The sequence below is a fragment of the Oryza sativa genome, chromosome 12, assembly GCF_034140825.1.
Source record: "Oryza sativa Japonica Group chromosome 12, ASM3414082v1".
NCBI lineage: Eukaryota > Viridiplantae > Streptophyta > Magnoliopsida > Poales > Poaceae > Oryza > Oryza sativa.
The window spans coordinates 22,700,804-22,720,253 of NC_089046.1; the positions used below are offsets into that span (position 1 = coordinate 22,700,804).

General features: G+C 38.0%; 1 long non-coding RNA gene across 2 annotated transcripts; it reads left to right on the plus strand.

Annotated features, from left to right (window-relative positions):
* Positions 1-8,401: 8,401 nt before the first annotated feature.
* Positions 8,402-17,374, plus strand: LOC9269585 (uncharacterized). Of its 2 annotated transcripts, XR_001541842.3 has the most exons (6): positions 8,402-8,865; positions 10,724-10,814; positions 15,223-15,336; positions 15,827-15,941; positions 16,719-16,813; positions 16,918-17,374. It is a non-coding gene; the product is annotated as an uncharacterized lncRNA (long non-coding RNA). The 2 variants fall into 2 exon arrangements; XR_003240091.2 differs by lacking the exon at positions 15,223-15,336.
* Positions 17,375-19,450: the final 2,076 nt, after the last annotated feature.

Here is a 19,450-nt window from a genome sequence, read left to right on the forward strand (position 1 = left end):
AGAGTCTCACGTTTACATACTAGTACAACAGATGGATTAATGTCCAGTCCAGCTAGCTAGAATATGTCGTAGAGGCCCTGACAATAAAGATATAATGAGGCAGTAGACAGCAACGTTTTTATTCCTGAACCTGACTGTGAAATGCACAACCGTGGAGCTGGGGCTCGAGCCCCAAAAAGCCCCAACGGTGGATACGCCAATGTCGCCAACTATCTATGATTCCTGATTGGTTATGTATCTACAATCAACATCCAGGTTTTTATATATACCAATGCGATAAAAACCTATCTGGATTCACTGTAACACACAACCACCTCATCCTATATGTTTTGAACAATGCAAGCGTTGGAGGCAATTGGAGGGCTATAGGAACCAGTGGAAGGACATCAGGGCTAGCCGGCCTGTCTCTCGGATATATCGGAAGGCAAAATGAATTATTGTCGGAGTGATAATATATGACACTAAAACAGTACTGGAAATAGATGCTGCCGCGACTGCATGTTGATGAAGGGAAGAATGCCGATGTTGTGTGAGCACCACATCAAGACTTCGAAAACCGTAGGATTGAATTGTTCTTCAACACTGTAACAAGCGTCTTTTCAAGGCCATTCTATGACATAATGCTTACCATGCATGGACGCCAATTTCAGTTCTTTTTTGCTAGACATAATACTAATCCCTCCAGTATTTTAACGTATAACTTATTGATTTTTCATATAACGTTTGACTATTAACCTTATTTTAAAATTTTAGTACAAATATGTAAAAGTATAACTTAAGATTATACTTTTTTATAACTAGAAAAAATGGCCATGCGTTGCAACAGGTGAAGGTTATTTCAATCTTATTATTATTATACGGTTTAATTAATGTGGAATTCACTGTGGGAATTCGATTGGATATATTTTTTTTCATAAAATCATGAGTTGCAATTAGGAGTCCGATCATCTCAAGTTAGCATACAAGGTTTGTTAAAGATATTTCTTATACAGCTTATTCTGTATTTCCAAAAACGAACGAATTTAAAGTCCGACTCAAATACGTATATGTTTCCAAAAGCGAACGATCTTAAAAACTATGACGTACCGAAGTACTGGCAAAAACACTTTAAATTTTTATAATAGTAGAGATAAAACAAGTCACAGCAAAATAAATAATATTTATATTTTTTAATAAGACGAAGGTTAAACATCACGTCAAAAGTTACGGCGCTATAATAAATTTTTTTACAAGAGTAAAGGGCATGGACGGTCCTTAAACCTATAGGGTTGTGTCATATAGGTCTCTAATCACTCAGAATACAGATTTAGGTCCCAGAACTTGCAAAGTGTGTGTCATCTACGTCACATATCACCACAAGCCCCTCTAGGATCCGGCGGACGTTGGGTTGGGCGGGTGCCGGATGTCTACTGTGCGGCGGTAAGGGAGTGGGGCCGGCGACGTGGGGACATTTCAGCGTGGCCGGAACAGGGATTGAGCGGAAATGGCGTCGTCGGCGAGGCGTGCGGCGCTGAACATGTCGCACGGCGACGCACACAGGGGAGCAGGGGAGAGACGCGGAGCCATGGCTGGCACGACAAGGCTCGGCAGCTAGAGGGTTTGGGCGCGGCTCGGCGAGAAACAGCGGCGTCGCGGCGGGTGCCCTACAGTCTTACAGGCCAGGGAGGACTTTGGCAGAATCCGGCGATGGAGGCCGGCGATGATGCCCTCTCCGGCCATTAGAGACGGCCATATGCTAGAGCTATAAGTTTGTTCAGAATATTTGGCCCAGTGAGAGACATCATGAACACGCACTACTACAGAAAAGGGATTAAGTGCTGGTTGGAAAACCCCCTTCGGTGCTGGTTTTCTTAACCGACACAAGGGATGTGTCACTGATTGAAAATAAAAAAAGTGCCGGTTAGAACCAGCACTTTTTAGGTTCGATGAATAAAAAAAAGATGCCTCGATGCGTCATTTCGATCGAGCCGACGCATCGAGCCGTGCAGTTCGTCCTCCCGCATCCACAAGAATTTTTTTGGCAACATTCATCACACAAAGAAATTTGGCAATATTCATCTCTCTCTCCGCCCGTGAGCCACGTCACTCTTGCCGCCGTCGGGCTGTCGCCGACTCTCCTCTCGCTAGATCTAGCGGAGGGGAGGGCGTCACGGCCACCTCCCCTCTGGGCGCCGGGCCGCCGCGGGCTCCCCTCCAGCCACCGGGCAGGCATAGTCGCGGGCTCCACTTCAGCTCCCCACCACCGCCTCCCCTCCCGCCGGATCTAGCAGTGGGGAGGGCGCGGTCACTGCTGCCGCCTCCGCCGGCAACGCGTGGGAGAGAAGGGAGGGAGGGAGAGAGAAGAGAGCGAGACGAGAGAGAAGGAAGGGAGAGAAACAGAGAAGAGAGCGAGATGGGAGCGAGACGATGAGAGCGAGACAACGAGCGAACCTTATCCGATGCCGCGTCTCGTCATGGTGGGGCCCACCGGTCGGCTCTTTCGATGCCGGCTCGGCTCGATTTATATAGGCACTTATAAGATATTATAGGTGTCAGTTTTTTAATTAACCGGCACCTATAATATATTAAAAGTGTCGGTTTTTTAAAAAACTGACACAAAAGTATAATAGGTGTTGGTTTTTATTTAGAACCGACGCCTATAATTACTTAAAGGTTCCGGTTTTTTGTGATTTCAACCTGTGAAGGTGGGAAAAGGTTTATAGGTGCCGGTTTTAGTGGTGCCACTGGTCGTGATGATACGTCGACACCTATTTGATATTTTGTAGTAGTGACGGCCTTACATCATTTCAGCTAATCCAACGCTGATCGTGCAATGATTAAGAAATAACATTGATCGTGCAGGGCAAACCAAACAAATTAAGGAACCCATACCATATATTAAAAACATACTTTGTACTTTAACTAGACGCCTAGACATAGAGCATCGACTGCATTTTCTCCCAACAACTAGCAGGCACATGATTTGTGAGTGCCCATATTAAATATAATAACTAGTTTCCATTGCATTCTTCTTGTAACCACTTGCAACTATATACTGTTCCAGCATACCCAAATTAAAAAGACATGTAAGTTACGAATTTATAAGGGTGTGTACATTCGTACAACCATTTTTATGGGTTGCTTCCTCTGCAGATAAAAGGAGAGCAGAAAGAGAAACAAAAGATGAGAACATGGCAGCCGAGAACTTCTCCACGAGATCTACACATACATGACGGGACCAGTGCTTCAGTGGTGTATGTGTATTGCAGCCTAAATACATGGAATTGGGAGGCATTAGGAAGCCGAGAAGTGCATCTCTTATTTTTCAACCTTCCAAATTCAAATGACTAGCAGGCTAGCAGCATTTTCGATGTTCTGATGCTGCAATGGAACGTCCCCGGTTTAATTGCAAGGCTGCCTCTTGCTATGTAGTCTAAACAACGGAGCAAACACAGCACAAGGGCTCGGAGAATTTAACTATTTGCCACTTTTAGGTTTGGCACATATCTAAATGCCCCTCTTATGTTCACATTTAATAATTTGCCACTGGAGAGAGGTGATTTTTTAACTATTTATCTCTCTCTAGTGGCAAATTATTAAGTGCGAATCTAAGAGAGACATTTGGATAATTGCCTAACCTAAAAGTGGCAAATAGTTAAATTCCCATAGGCTCCTCCTAGCAGATGGAAGAAAATTGGTTCTATCAGCACAAGCCAAAAAAAGAAGTCACGGCGTGTGCATCTGCACTGGTTGAAGTTGCAGTAATTGCGTGCTCGCTAAATGCTGAGACGAAGACCCTGTTTAGGATAACTTGAGAGTGAGATTTTACTGGCGATAATCTAGAATCTCATGTTGCTTCTCATTTTATTACAATTATTTTCTTGACCAATTCTGTAATTATAGCAAAAGAAAATGGAATGAACAAATGGTTCAATATATTTCAGGGGTGCTACTCAGGCCACTACAACTAATAGACTACATGCCCTTTCACGGGAAGTCTTCCATATAGTTGTACCATATAATTAGTAGATAAAATAAGACCAGAACATGTAAACAGAACTGACAACTTGTACGCGGAAAATATACATATCTATGATAGGTTTAGTGCTTCACAAGCTAGTTTGTAATGTAGCTGTACGCCTACACATATAGGATTGGGAGGCATCCTGAATCAAATATCTCAATTCTAGTCGGCCAACCATCGAAACTTCAAGAAGCATAGACATTGAATTTGCAAAGTAATGATGTAATCGAACAGCTTTGGTTTCATGGTAATTAACACAACGGCCTCATCCGTTGTGTTCCAAACAAGCAAGCTAGCAGACATGGTTAAAAATAGATGGGAGCTCTACAGGTAGCCTATTTTCCGAGCTAGATTGTGGTTTCTTGTTCTCAATGTCAATGGAAACGAGCATTCAGAGGTTCAAGCCCTTTAATTGGTTCAAAAAAAGTTAACGTGTTCTAAAATCAATGGTAGATTGACATCCTCATTAGAGCAGGTAACATAAGCAAACAAACACACGTATTAGATCTATCATACCAATGCTTCAAGATGCCAACCAATGCTTCAGTAGGATTTCTCGATCCGTCATACCAGGGTTGTCATACCAATGTGTGTGAGGGAAGTATTCGGATGTGGGTGCAAATTGTGTGCATGTGTACGCGTTTGTTTTCCGTGTAATAAAAACAAGAAACAAGCATTAGGGATACTTTTTTCTAAACAATTTTTCTAGATTAGCAATCACTTTTCCTACAACATAGCATATGAATTGGAACCTGAATTCCCAAAAGCAGGTGGTGACAGGCCAAAAGGCTAAGCATTCAATTCAAACCTAATACTTTATTAAAATCTCACTGGAAATTAAACTAGTTTTTCTATACTAGATAAAATGGTATTTGGAGTATAATTTTTTCTAATAGAAACCAGGTTTTCTAGATAAAACGGTATTTGGAGCCCTGGTTGAGATGACGTTTCTATCTTGGTGGTAGCCACGAGTTTGCTTCAATTTATTTCAAAGGAACTTGGCACTACGAAATTCAGAATATCAAGACTAGCAGATAAGTGAAAACATTGTTGCTTTGGTGGGAAAAGCACAAGTGAAATATATTTAGTTAGGCACCATATTGTCATGCATTAAGAAATAAGAGCCATTTGCGCTCAAACTTTATAGCCATAGTGAAAACAAAATTGAATAAGGAATTGTTTTCATTTGTTTAAAACACAAAAAAATTGTCGTGGATGGAAATTTCGCCCCTCTTGGAACATACAAAATACTACGAAGGCTCCCTCTACGCAGCCTAGGACGTGCCTACACGTCACGTGTAAGACTTAAGGCAGGGTGGCTAGGGTTTCTATTTTTTTAACGCAGTCATGAAAATCCGCTCCTATGGGGAGTCAAACTAAGGCCACGGGGATGCTGCTATACTAGGCACTATAATCACTAGGCTACATGTCAATGCGCTCTCCTCTACTTTAGCATACTATATCAGTTTTTTCTAACTACATACTAGCACATGCTATGTCATATCATTGCATTAACAGAACAACAAGAAAGTACACAAACTCGCACCCCACCACCAGGACGGTTGCACGGCATATCATTTAAGAACTTTTTTTCCATTATGTGTTCTACTTCCTCAACTGATAAAACAAGAGCAATAAGAAGCGAGTTCAAATTATGCTGATCGAGAACTTTTGAGATGTATACACCTATGAAAGACGCAATAGTTAGCAGGCATGTAGCGTAGCTACATCTACATATAAGAATGAGAGGCATCATGGTCTAAAGGAAGGTATTGTGATTTAGCCAGCCGTCATAGCTTGGACATGTAGCGACATCCAGGTTTCCAATGGGGTAGAAACCTAGGATTCAATATAACACAACTTCCTGATCACTCTGGATGTATTGAACATGGAAGCACTATGTTGGAGAACTTGAGATTGAGATTCTGCTGGTGAGACCCTATGTTGGAGAACTTGAGATTGAGATTCTGCTGGTGAGAATAATCTAGAATCTTAAGTTGCTTCTCATTTTATTATAATTAGTTTTTTTAGACCAATTTTGTAATTATAGCTAAAGAAAATGGAATGACAACTGGTTCAATATACTTCAGCTGGTCGATCTTAAGCATTTTCGTCTCCCACATGCTTTCCCATCATGTCCGAATCGAATATCATCAAAATTATGAATTTTCTACTTTTAGGCAGATAAAAGAAGAGCACAGCGAGGGATGCAAAGAACAAAACATGGGATCCCGGCTACAACTTCTCCATGTAATCCACGTACCAAAGTGGTTTATGCTGTGGAAAAAATGCATCATACGGACGTCGGATTGCGAGGCATCAAGAAGCAATGGAGCACTCAGTGAGATGTCTAATCATCATGAATTGAAAAAGTATCCACATTGAGTTTATAGTATCCTGGTGCTGTTAGACATCCATATGCATGGTTTCTGTATAACACAGCTGCCCCCCTTTGTGATGTTTTCAACAAGACATGGCACGCATCATGGAGGGCAGTGACGAGCAGTGGAACAACAACAATACTAGCTAGACTACTCCTTGACTAACTTGGTAACCGAGTGACTGGGATTGATGTTGAACACTGAACAGTGGTTTTGATATCAGAGAGTTATGAGTTTTGAGAGCTGTGTGCTTTGTGCTATGTGTTTGTGTTGACTCCCCTCACCATCGTTGTTGTTAGGCTAGCTATCTATTACACTCCTTTTTTCATAATAAAATATATTCCGTAGTAGGCATTTCTTCATGCAATATGAATGCAAGCTGACTTTGATTATCTGTATATGTGAACTCAGAAATTAATGCGAACTAAATAGTACTTAATTGTAACCCTCTTGTATCTTTTATTTTTCTCGGTCCTTGTATACACATGATGTTATTTATTACTCCTTCTCTCCCAGAATATAAAGAGTTTTAGAGTTGGGCACGGTTATTAAGAAAATAGATAGAATTAAATACAATGGAGTCGTAATTGTTTAAGAAGTGGAGGTAGGTGGAAAAAGTGAATGGTGGAGGGTTGGGATTGGTTGAGAAGTGAATATTGGTAGAGAAGCTGTTATATTTTGGGACGGAGGGAGTACGTGTCTATGGACATTTGCTGCATCTCTTATTCTTAACTTTATTTAAACCTGAAAGCTTGTATTTCTTTCCCTTGTCTTTCATCCACACCTCAGCAAAAACTCTATCCAATAGTTCTTTGAAACCCATTTAATTTACTGCCCTTGGTATATATATGCACATGGAAACCAAGTATATATGTTTCATCCTAGATTCTACTAAAATACACGACACATATATCTTGGACACAAACAAGCAAGAATTTAAATGCTAACTGAATAACATCATATATATGCATGGTGAGCATCTACCAACACATGTCCATGCCATCCATGAACACTCCTTTAGGATTGGAAGACATCAGGAATACCATAGGCACAATCGTATAGCTTAGGGCAAGTTATCCTCAGAAGTTTTGCAGCTCACAAACAGGGGCAGATCCATGGTTGAGGCCTTGGTGGGCCGCAAGACGAAAGCGCAGCTGTTGGAGGTTGGAACCCAAGGATCCCCACGTCATTACCGTAGCAGCACTTTAGTTACATGCTACACACCCACCAGATCAAGGCTATAGACGAATTGAGCACGCTAGTATTCCGAGGATTTTCCACACCTTGTAAAATCCATGAATTTACCTCAATCGGGACTACAGGAATGGAAGTTGTCGGGAATAAGAGGACTGGACTCAAGCATTCCAGTTGCTGGTCTCCCATCGTCTATCCCGCTTCCATCTCACATTCAGGTTCATGTTCTCCTCAGAATCAAACCTTTAATCTCTCCTCTCTCTGCAACTCGGCAACATGGTGGAGTTGGCGGTGGGCAGTGGCGACCAGTGAAGAGTACTTTGGCTAGTACCCTCCAGGATCGATCTAGTCAGGAACTCAGGATAGATCCAGATCCATATCAGCTAACTATTCATCTGAATTTTTTTTCAAGGCTGCAAGTTTGTCAAAGTATCAAGAACATGAATTTTGGTAAGAAGCTACTTCGAATTGGTGTCATAAATGAATAATTAGCAGTACAAATCGAGAACTATATGCACTCAAGGAAGAAAGCCATTCTGAATTTTGGCAAGAACTATATGTATTCAAGAAAGAAAACCATTCTGAATTTTGACAAGAAGAATGTGGTTAATGCTGCCAATTTGTTGTATTTATGATGTTGGATGTATTGAAGATTCCTTGGTGTATTATCTCTACTACTTAAAAAATCTGGATTGGTGATGGTGAAGCTAAAACAGACACGCGATCCAAAGTAGAAACGTACGTCGACACGTTTGGAGCGAAAAAAAAAAGTACACGCTCCTCCGCAGCGGAAAAAAACCCCAAGCCCCGCGACCCGCGCCCCGCCCCGCGCGTCCCGCGTCCTAGGCGCCCCTCGACCGCGCCGCCTCCTCACCGCCCTCGACCACAGTCGCCCCGCGCGCCCTCGACCGCCGCCGCCTCCTCGCCGCCCCGCGCCGCCTCCTCTCTGCCCTCAACCGCCGACGCCCCGCGCCGCCTCCTCGCCGCACCCAACTCCGGTTGCGCCGTAGTGTCCACCGCCGCCGCCCGCCGCATCGTCGTCCTCCCCATCACCCGCCACCAACGCCTACTCCGTCCACCCGCCACCGACACCGAATCCTCCGCCCACCCGCAACCGCCGCCAACGCCCCCGCCGCTGAGTCAGCTCCAGATCCGCTGTCGGGCTGACTCCTCCTCCTCCTCCCTGTCGCGGACGCCGCCGCCGCCGATGCCTACTACTCCGCTCCGAGCCCCATCTAGCGAACAGAGCAGGGATGGGAGGGGCGCCGTCGTCCTACTGCATCCTTGGTGAGCATCCACATCCTTTTTCTCATTCATCTCTCTATGTCCCACCCATTTTTGCCTGGAATTTTATTGCGTTAACCATAGCTTCTCTTCGAGATCTGGATGATGCTCTTCTCTTAGTTAGTTTAATTGTTTGCTCCCCCCCCAGTCCAAGTTGGATCTGCCCCTGCTATGGATAAATAAGATTAATCTGAATCACAGGCCCTTCAATCCCTTCTCATTTGTAATCCTAAGCAAATTAATAAGCTACATAGATGTTGTTCTTGTAATTTATTTGGAGTAATCAGTTTAATTGAATCACAGTAGCATTGTGTTTCCCCAATTTGGTTTTGTCACTTTCAAAAAAGAAAAAGACATTTATGTTTCACATTTGGTACTCTAGCAAATTTATTCAGTTATCTACCCAATTTATTCAATTGTTCTGCTGTGTACTGTAGTCTAGCCAATTTATTCAACTATTCTGCTTTGGTTCCGCTCGTTGTCCATCTGCTCATAGTCGTCCACTCACTGGTGTTTCCCTGGTATGTCTCTGAAAGACTGAAGTGGCATATTTTCTTTTGACGTAGGACATACGAACCGAGCTCTTGCAGGCCGCACAGGTTATCACAATGATATGTGCATGGGATATGTTTAATTACTCAATACCTTGTATTTTTTTTCTTCTGGATATCGAATCAAACAAAATCCGCATGAAAAGCTGATGGAGTAATGGCTGCAATGTGCTGCATAGGAAATTATGTTTGCATGATCGTAGTCTTCAATATTCAGGATACATAAGAGAGGATGTTATCTCAAATTAGTTTCAACAATATACTCATTATTCCATCCCTGTAACAGTAATGCATGACTCCAAAAGCTTCTGAAACTTTTAACCCCATACAACTATTTTCAGTTTTTAATAAATGAACAATGATTTTCTGTAAGAAACAGGAAGTAATACTTACACCGGGTGAGCTGAAATCATGGTTGTGTCGTCATGATATAACAATCCGTGGACTTGCTCGTACAGGGAATACCCGATCGATCTAGAATAGGGGAATCAATCGATTTCTGCATCAGATGCGCTTTCTTTTTCTCGGTTAGATCCGACTGCCGGCGAACAAGCCTGATAGTTCCTAAGATTCAAGCCATGAATTTTGTTACTAGCTAGGTGTTGCAACAGATCTCCTGACATCCTTACCCATATTGCAGAAGTTTTTTTCATTTCAGCCTTGGAAATATTCAAAGTAAGACCCTGTACTACTACCACATCAAAGATTTAGTTGTTCCTTTGTAATGACATTATTTTTTGACAGCACGCATACTCCATTCCTGATTCACTTGATATTCCTAATGATTTTGATTACTCAACATTATATAAAGAACTTCTGATTTTGATTCTTAAGTTTTTTTTTCTTATCTTAGGATTCAAATGGTATTTAATTCAGAATTTGGTAAATCACCTCCAAATTCACAATCTGATCTTTGATTTATTTCTTTCGACATTTTCCAAATGTACAGCAACATTGCTATCTATGACATATTCCAAATGCACAGCCATTTAGGAGATTCTTTTAGCTAATTCAGCAATAAAATAAACCATGCTGTAAATTTGAACTGGTCTGCCTCTGTTCATGGGGCTAAAAGTTATGGATGCTTAGCCCAGATGAAATAGCATCATTGCGCTCTACTGTATCAGGATTCTCCCTTGAGTCGTGTATTTGCTATTTTGTTTTGCTTCTCTCAAACAATTGTTCCTGATGTTATGATCTGATATATCATAGTTTTAACGTGATACACAGGTATAGATAGTATAAGCTGTCGTATTTCATGATAAATCAATTTTCAATGATGAACCTTAACCAGATTTGGACATCTTCAGGTGTTGGACTTGATAAAGCTTGGAGATCATCTCAGTGAACGGGAGGATGCTGATCTCTATAGGATTGGGATTACTGGTGAATCACTTGGAGGTATTGTATATATAATGAATTCATGATTGCATCCTTATATTAGAGTAACATATGCCCCCCTGTAGAGCATATAAAATAGGTGTGATAGCATTAGAAGATAAGGTAATTTTTTCAGTAAGAAAAAAATTAAATCATTTTTTATGTGTCTGAAATCTAAATTTACAACTGAATACAAGCTCTTAATGATTCTCTGCACTTGAGCGTGTCCCTGAAACTGACTGAAATCTATCTATTATATACTAAAAGTCCATGAAACTTCCTATAAACGCTCTCAGGCCGCCACGTGGGGCTCCTACAAACGCTCCTAGGCCGCCACGTGGCTCTGTCAAATCTAACCGTCGATTTTCACTTAAATTGGTGGACCCGATACTTTACACCATTAGATTAAATTTTTCATTGAACCTCCCCTTCCATCGATCCCCGGTTTCCCTCCTTTTTCTGATCCTATTATTAAGCTACTCTTTCACCAAAAAAAAAGACATGCGAGTACATACGTGAGTATAGCACGATCAGATAAACCCGAAAGAACATACTCCTATACGTACTTAATACATGATCAGAGAAACACCGAAAGAACACATATATATATACTTACACGTACATATAGAAAAAGATAAAACATCATACTCTATAACTTTACATAAATACCACTGTCGATTTTCATTTAAATTGGGACCCAATTGATGTTTTAGAACATTAGATTAGATGTCTAAAAGTCCATTAAACTTCCAAAAATGCTCCTAATTCGTCCTACGACATCCTACAAACGCTTCTAAGTTGCCATGTGATGCTCTAATAAATTAGTGAAATATTCTTAAAATTCTAAAATAATCATATTTTCATTAAATTTGGTGGACCCATTATTTACAACTATTAGATTAATTTTCAAGAAAAAAATTCCTTTCCTAAACCCGGGCCAACCAAAGCTTGTATGTATAAGTTACTTTTTTTAAAAAAAGCGAATATACGTATGTACGCCTTATCTTCATTCAATTCATTTCTCCACTTTTTCACCTATTCCTTCTCCTATTTTCATGCCTTATTAGTTAGATAAGCAATAATATCATGTTAAACAATTAAGCTTCTTAATCATACAACTAATTTCTGATCCGCAAAATCTTTAAATTATTTATAACTAAATTTACAGTTGAAGACCATATTTCACTACAATTTAGCTTTGAAAAAAAAAGTCATTTTGGTTTATATTTCTGGCTTTTGCGTGCCATTCAAGCAATTATAAAAAACATATAAAATAATGATAATAATTAAATTAGGTCTACAATCATGAAAATAAAATGAATATACTATGAGTAATGTTTACAGAATATGTTAGTTAGAAAGCAAAACTTATGCAACAAAATAAGCAACTATAACATCTAACTCACACTACTAATATTTGATGAACTTATGTCTTTAGATTATTTTACATTTAAAGACCCATATCCACTGTAATATTGATTTTGAGAAGAAATATGTCACTTTGGGGCTATATTTTCTGATTTTTGTGTGCCATTCGAATAATTATAAAATTATAGAAAGATAATGATATATATCTTATCACCATATATGACTTCGGAATAATTAAACTAGATCTATATGGATAACAGTAAAATAAACGAATGCTTTAAAAAAGTACTCCCCATTATAACATTAGAATAAGTCAAAATAACATTATTAGATTATTAGATTGTAGTGTTCGTATTTTTAATATCTACTACGAATATACTGGAAAAGACAAGTAAAAACTATAGATTTTAATCGAACAATAAATCATTTTTTAATTTTTAGTTAAAAAACTAATAGCAACTAAAACACTACAACCCGGGAATTATTACAATTATATGCCCACATAATCTCCTCCCTTCAACTCTCTCTTCCTCTGCTCACTCATTTAATTCCTTTGTCTCCTAATTTTTAACTAAGTAAAAAAAAGATCAATAATTAGAAAGCCAAATAATTATAATTCTAAAGTTAAATCATAATTTTAACTTATTCGAATTTTTTTATTTATAATTAAATAGATAATTTAAGATCCATGTTACCCATATTTCAATCTATAAAGATGAAAATTCGTCATTTAAGCATAGACACCGTTCCTTTGCATAGTAACCAAATAGAAAAAACACAAACCATAACACAAAATGAAAACAAGTACTATATTATTGTAAATCATTGTACATCCTTTGAGCACACTTAAGGTGTCACGTGTTATGTCTTAAAAATAAAACTTTACAAATTGGAAGAAAAATCATCTGACCATCAGTTTCCACTTAAATAGGTAGATCCATTATTTTAACCCAATAGATATACATTTAAGAAAATCTTAAGCCGCAATGTGTTATGTCTTAAAAATTAGAAAAAATAACAAAAAATGTGAGAAAAAAAATATATCAACGGTTTCACTTAAATCATTTAGATAAAATAGAAAAATCCACCCCTCCACTTCGCCCTCCCCCCAAACATACGCACAACACGGCACTACTCGTCCCATCCCTTCTGACCTTCTCCACTCTATCCCTTCCTGTTTATATAGCCAAAAATAATAAAAATATTAAAAATGCATAAATTTCAAGCTCATCTGATTTCTAATCTAAATATTATTGTATTTATAATTAGAACAATGATTTAAAGATCCATAAAGACTATATTTTGAACTGTATAAAATATAAAATAAAGCAGGTAATAGAAAATGTCAATAGGGACTAAATTAAACTATTTAGAGAAAACATGATAAGTTCATAAAAATATTGGTTCTTACATTTCACTAAAATTGGACCAACCATTGCATGTTCCATTTTCGTAACAATTTTAAAATGCTTAGACATTAATGGCCTTACATCTATCCTATATCATAGCATTATGAGTTTCTCCACATATTATTACACATATAAACCACACTAAGGTTCACAGTATATAGTTCTTTGAAAAGTTATATTTGTTACTATTAAATTTAAAATTTTGGATTCATGTTAACTAGGTATATTCTTTTAAAAAAGATAGTATAGATCACAAGGAAGCGAGGTATATGACATGTCTTAATTAATTTATATATAAGTATGTAACAACTTGCATCAACTTAAACCTACTATAAGGAGAACTACTTGATGGTACAAATAAAACATATTTATTAACAATATAGTTCTTTAGAATTTGTTTAAAAAAAGGCAAATAAACATTCTATTAAAAAAGGACAAAACACCTTACTTCTAATTTATGATTGATTTGTCAGGCACGTTTTCCAAAAAAACTAAATCGAACTTCCTTCTATATATTAAAGAGATCATAGATAATTATTTATACAGATGTATCAAATATGATATATTTTAAAACCAAACAAATATCTTGGAAAAATTATCAAAGCAAAATGCCGAAAAACAGCGGAGGCCTCACCTGATGTGTCTTATTCAAATAAAAAAGTACGTTTAAACATGGGAGGTGTCAACCAATTGATATTCTGTTTATATATATATATATATATATATATATATATATATATATATATATATATATATATATATATATATATATATATATATATATATATATATATATATATATATATATATATATATATATATATATATATATATATATATATATATATATATATATATATATATATATATATATATATATATATATATATATATATATATATATATATATATCAAACACAATGTACAAATCAGGTTGGAAATTTCGGAGTAAAATTTCCAAATTTCAGAAATTTCGATCATTTCGGACCCCTCAGATATGATATTATTTCGGCCGAATTTTTTCATTAATTTTGATAATATTTGTCCAAATTCAACTAAATTTTGTTCAAATTTTTGGAAATTTTATACCAAAATTTTGGAAATTTCGGTATTTCAGTGATGCCCGATCAAATCGGCTAAACCGAAAAGTTTAACCCTGTGTACAATACATCCCCGCGTGAATGCGCGGGCTATCTTTCTACTTTATATAAAGAATATCGAGGACAAATCTATCAGGATACACAATGTGATCGTTCTATTTGAAGATTTGTTCTATTTGCAGAACCCTACCTCTATATCTCCAAAATATGAGAACTGCATTATTGTAGATATAATTTAGTAATGATCTGACATAAATCTAGAGGAAAAACAAAAACAATTTGGATTTTTCTCTTTGTCTTTGACAGATTGCTTTTGTGCATTTAAAAAGATAAGGGTTTGTTTAACTAATTTCTTTTTGCTACAGCTTTCAGTATAGTTTATTAAATCTGATGTGCTTCTAATTAATCTTATACAACATATACAAAATGCTTCTAAAGAAATCTTCTAATTAATCCTCCACCACCATTCAGTCCGCCGCCCCGTACGCTGGACTATATAGTTATTATTAATTGCTATTATCTTTAAGAGGCGCTTTTCTTTCCCTTTGTCAGATAATCAAGAACTATCATGATCTTTTGTGATCAAAAGCCCATAGTCCACTACTATGTTTTACTACTTCCAGATTAATGGAGTGGTATTGTGGTTTCTCAGCCATGGCAATGTGGGTATGTAAACAGTTCTCACGTGAGCAGTACATTTTCTACCTCATTTTGTGCATATGTTTTATCAAAGAAGTAAGATACACAATATTTCGCTAGCCCTGTGGTTGGTTTCAGAATAATGTTTTCTCTGAAGTGAAAATTAGATTACAATTGGTCTATATACCTTAACATAATTACATTAATATGTCAAAAATAATCGAGGTATTTGCTATAGTTTATTTGGAGTTCATATCAATATCAAAACAAAAATGTACTCTTTAGTTCTTCATATTTGATATGTACATGCTTCTGGAGGATGGAGTATTGGAGTGTTAATTAGATATGGTGTCCCGCATTAACCACATTCCGTGTTGAATGCCTTTCATGGTTTGAATAAAGTGAAATTATATACTACTGCACAATTTCTGCAGTTGCGTGCGTACAAACAAATCTTTAGATTTCTAAAATTGGCATGGATGCTTATGACAGCTTTTGGCTTTGTTGTCGTTTGCAGCGAGCGTCGTCGTCGTCAGGTCCTCCACTGCTGTTCAGTCCGCCGCCACCTACGCCGGTCCTCTCGCTTCCAGGTGACGAACTCTGGTTGATGGCATCGCACTGCTGGTACCAGGGTAATTGCTGGCGCAACCGCATGCCAAACTTACCTGCTGCCACTCCCATGAATTTACTAATTAGCGTTTTCTTAGTTTTCATTTGTTGGAATGATGGATCGACGAATTGATGATATGCTCCCTCCGTTCTAAATACAGGGATTTCTCAAAAGATTTTATTTTAGTTACTAATTCAGTTATCAATTTTTGAATTTTGAATTGCTTAAATTCCTTTCCTGAGCATCTGATTGGCTCTGGAATAATTGAAGTGATGGGAATCAGTGCAGATGCTTCTATTGTGGTACAAAGTGTGAATTCTTATATTTTGGAATGGAGGGAGCATATCATATATCTGTATAATTTAAGAATTCCTTTTTTGTTCGAAACCTGAAGTTGGACAATCAACTTTTGCTTTGGAATTTCTGGTTCTATTCGGATACCAATCTCTTCGTCCTCACTCCAAAATGGAAGTGATTTTCATTATTTACATGATTACATCTCATTTCTTAATATTTATATGCAAAATCAGAAGAGTGAGATTATTCCCTTATAGCTTGTCTGGTGACACCCTCGATTTGTTTCTAGGGTCTTTGTTCAATTCTAATTCTAACATTTTTAAGGACGGATTGGTACTGTTTTGCAGCATCTTGGCTTAGATTTATTTATGTGATGTTCTACATATTTTGCTCTGCGCAATAGTGATCTGGTTGGAGTACATACATATATTAAATAAATAAGTGCTCTCAATTTTGTTTCCGTAGATGTGAGTAAGCAGTTTTTTTTTTTCATATGTTTCAGTGATTCATTTTGCTGCCTTCAATTGTGAAATGAGAAATACCTGTAAGTGAAGGCCTAAGCTCAAGGAATAATTTGTTCTTTTTGAAAACAAAAAGGTTAGCGTTCTAATTCTTTCCAATTTTTTAATTGACAACATGTTGAACCATTCATCCTTTCTGTTCTCTATATGATGTATTTCACCTTCGTAAACATTTTACAGCTCATAGGTAGAATGTTCACCACCAGGCAAGTCAAGGAGCGAAGTATGGGGACAGTGTGTGCTCGGAAGATCTTTGCCAGCTTGTGTTTTGACTTCTGAAGGCATGCACAGATGTGAAGATATGAACTTCTAGGGGAGCTTTATAAACCGAGAATAGTTAAGGCAATACTTGATTTACTTTGGACTGCAAATTACTTGATCGGATAATCAATATGTGGCGAGCTTTACACAGATTGGCTTTGATGAATCATTAAAGGGCTATCGGCGGGGTGAATATCTAGCTTTGAACATGATTTGTTTTGATTCCTGTTGCAACGCACGGGCACACAACTAGTAAGTTGTAAATTCATCTTGCAAGCAGCTGGGAGAAATGTTTTGAACAATGAATGGAATGCAAAATCTTTCTAATACCTGTAAACTGAATGAAATGGCTTATGAATAACTGAATTCCTGTAAACGCAATGGCTTCTAGATCCCAGTAGTATTCAGAGTCTCAGACAAGAACATGATGTGAGAGTAATGTCAGCTTTGCCCAAGGATGCGAAGAACTCACGGAGCAGCAAACTCAAGCGATGACACACACGCACGAGCAACAAATTGTAGTGGACACACACAATAGATCTCTGGAGATGAACACACAGAAGTGCACACACACACATAGTTGTTAAATTCAGACCGGTGATCGAAACAGTGAGTCTACCTGTTCAAAGGCTCCCTGGTCCAACCGCTTGTTCACCGGTTTAACCGTCGGTTCAATAAATAACTACATTACATTCTTTATGAATTTTTTGGTTGACTCAAAGGTTAAACATATTTGCTATACAACCAACGCTAGCTGCTTTCTCAGTTGGTACAGAGCACGTTGGGGCAAACTGAAGTCAGGGAATCGAACATTTTTGCTCAAAAAGTATTTGGCTCAAATTTTAAAGATATAGCAAAATAAAATTAGATGAGGTTTGGTCTTGTATTTCAACTTCTTGTATTTTATATTTCTCCCAACTCCGTGGATCCCGCATGCTTCAATTACAACATGTACAAATGGAATGGCATTAAAGTTAGAGAAAATTCAAGAAATGCCATTAACAACCGCACAATTATGATATCTACAAATACGATTTCATGGAGTTCCATAAAATGTCATCGTACAAGCGACTGATTCTGTTAAGTGCTATATGATGAATAATATATTTAACGGTGTGGGATACACGGAACCCTAGATAATGGTGATGATATTTCAAGGATAAATCGCTTGCTTGATATGGAACTCGCACTCGCCCATAATATTTCTTGGATTTGAATGTTTATCGATGGTATTTTTTGGATTTTCTATGCTTTATAAGGGTGTGCAGTAGTGAATTATTTTTTCCTTGTATTTTCTTCCCCTTCAGTCGAAAGAGTAGCAGAGAGAGAAGCAAGATGTATACAAGCATAAGGGAACCCACAACCTCTCCATGAAATCTACATACCAATGAGAACTTTAGTTCGCTTCCCAAGCATGTGGTTTAGCGACATACGCAGGATTGTGAGGCATCGTGAATCACAGGAGCACACATCGAGTTGGCTAGCAATCAAGACCTGAGGACGTATCCACATTGAGCTTGCAGAGTCCGATCGATGCTATAAAGCCACATGTTTGCACTGTAACACAACTGCCTGTCTGCCTCTTGCTCCAAATTTTCGACAAGCCAGCACACATTGACCAGTTTGTAACCAAGCTAGAGATGCAAATGGTTCCGGCTGCCATAGCTAATGAAAAATCAGGGTTAGCTGAGCAGTGAGAGTCGCGAGACTATACATATAACTTATCAAATGGATTCATAGAAAAATCAAGTGTGAGAAGAACTTTAACAAAGCCATTCAAAGCCTCCAGTTAATTAAACATCCTTGTTTTGGTCCCAATTGATTTTCTTGCTATCGACAGCTTTCTGTAGATGACCCATGCGGGCCGCAGCGATGTGAGCAAACTGGTCAATAAGGTTTCAAGTAATTAATAAGGTTCACTAAAAATAATTGAGCTGTTCAATAATCAACTGGACAAAATGACGTATATTGATCTATATTTTCTGAATTTAAACTACCATCAAACAATTAATTTTTCATGTGTGTACTATTTGTGTGTGTGTGTGGCCCTGTATGTATTGTCCTGAACATATTACAAGACAGTATATTAACTAGCCGGCAACACGTGCATATGATCAGTAAACTTTGAAATTAGAGCTGTTGACCGTCACCATAGTCGTATCTTGCCACTACTAATTTGTCTTAGAATGGCGAAAAATAAAATGAAATCTTTATGGGGACAGTGGGAGCTAGTACGGCATAGGAAGAAGATAAACGTTGGCCAGGTAGGCATTATTAGTCGATCGATTTCAAAGTCAACACGGTAGGTATCTAGGCGTAACGACGAGGAATGTGGTTGGGTCACACTTGACATTCGGTAACAAAACAAACTCTGAAACCTGACATTGGGTGGCTATTTGGCTGAACGAATCGTCCGAAATCTTGACCCTTCCCAACCATATATATCAGCCAG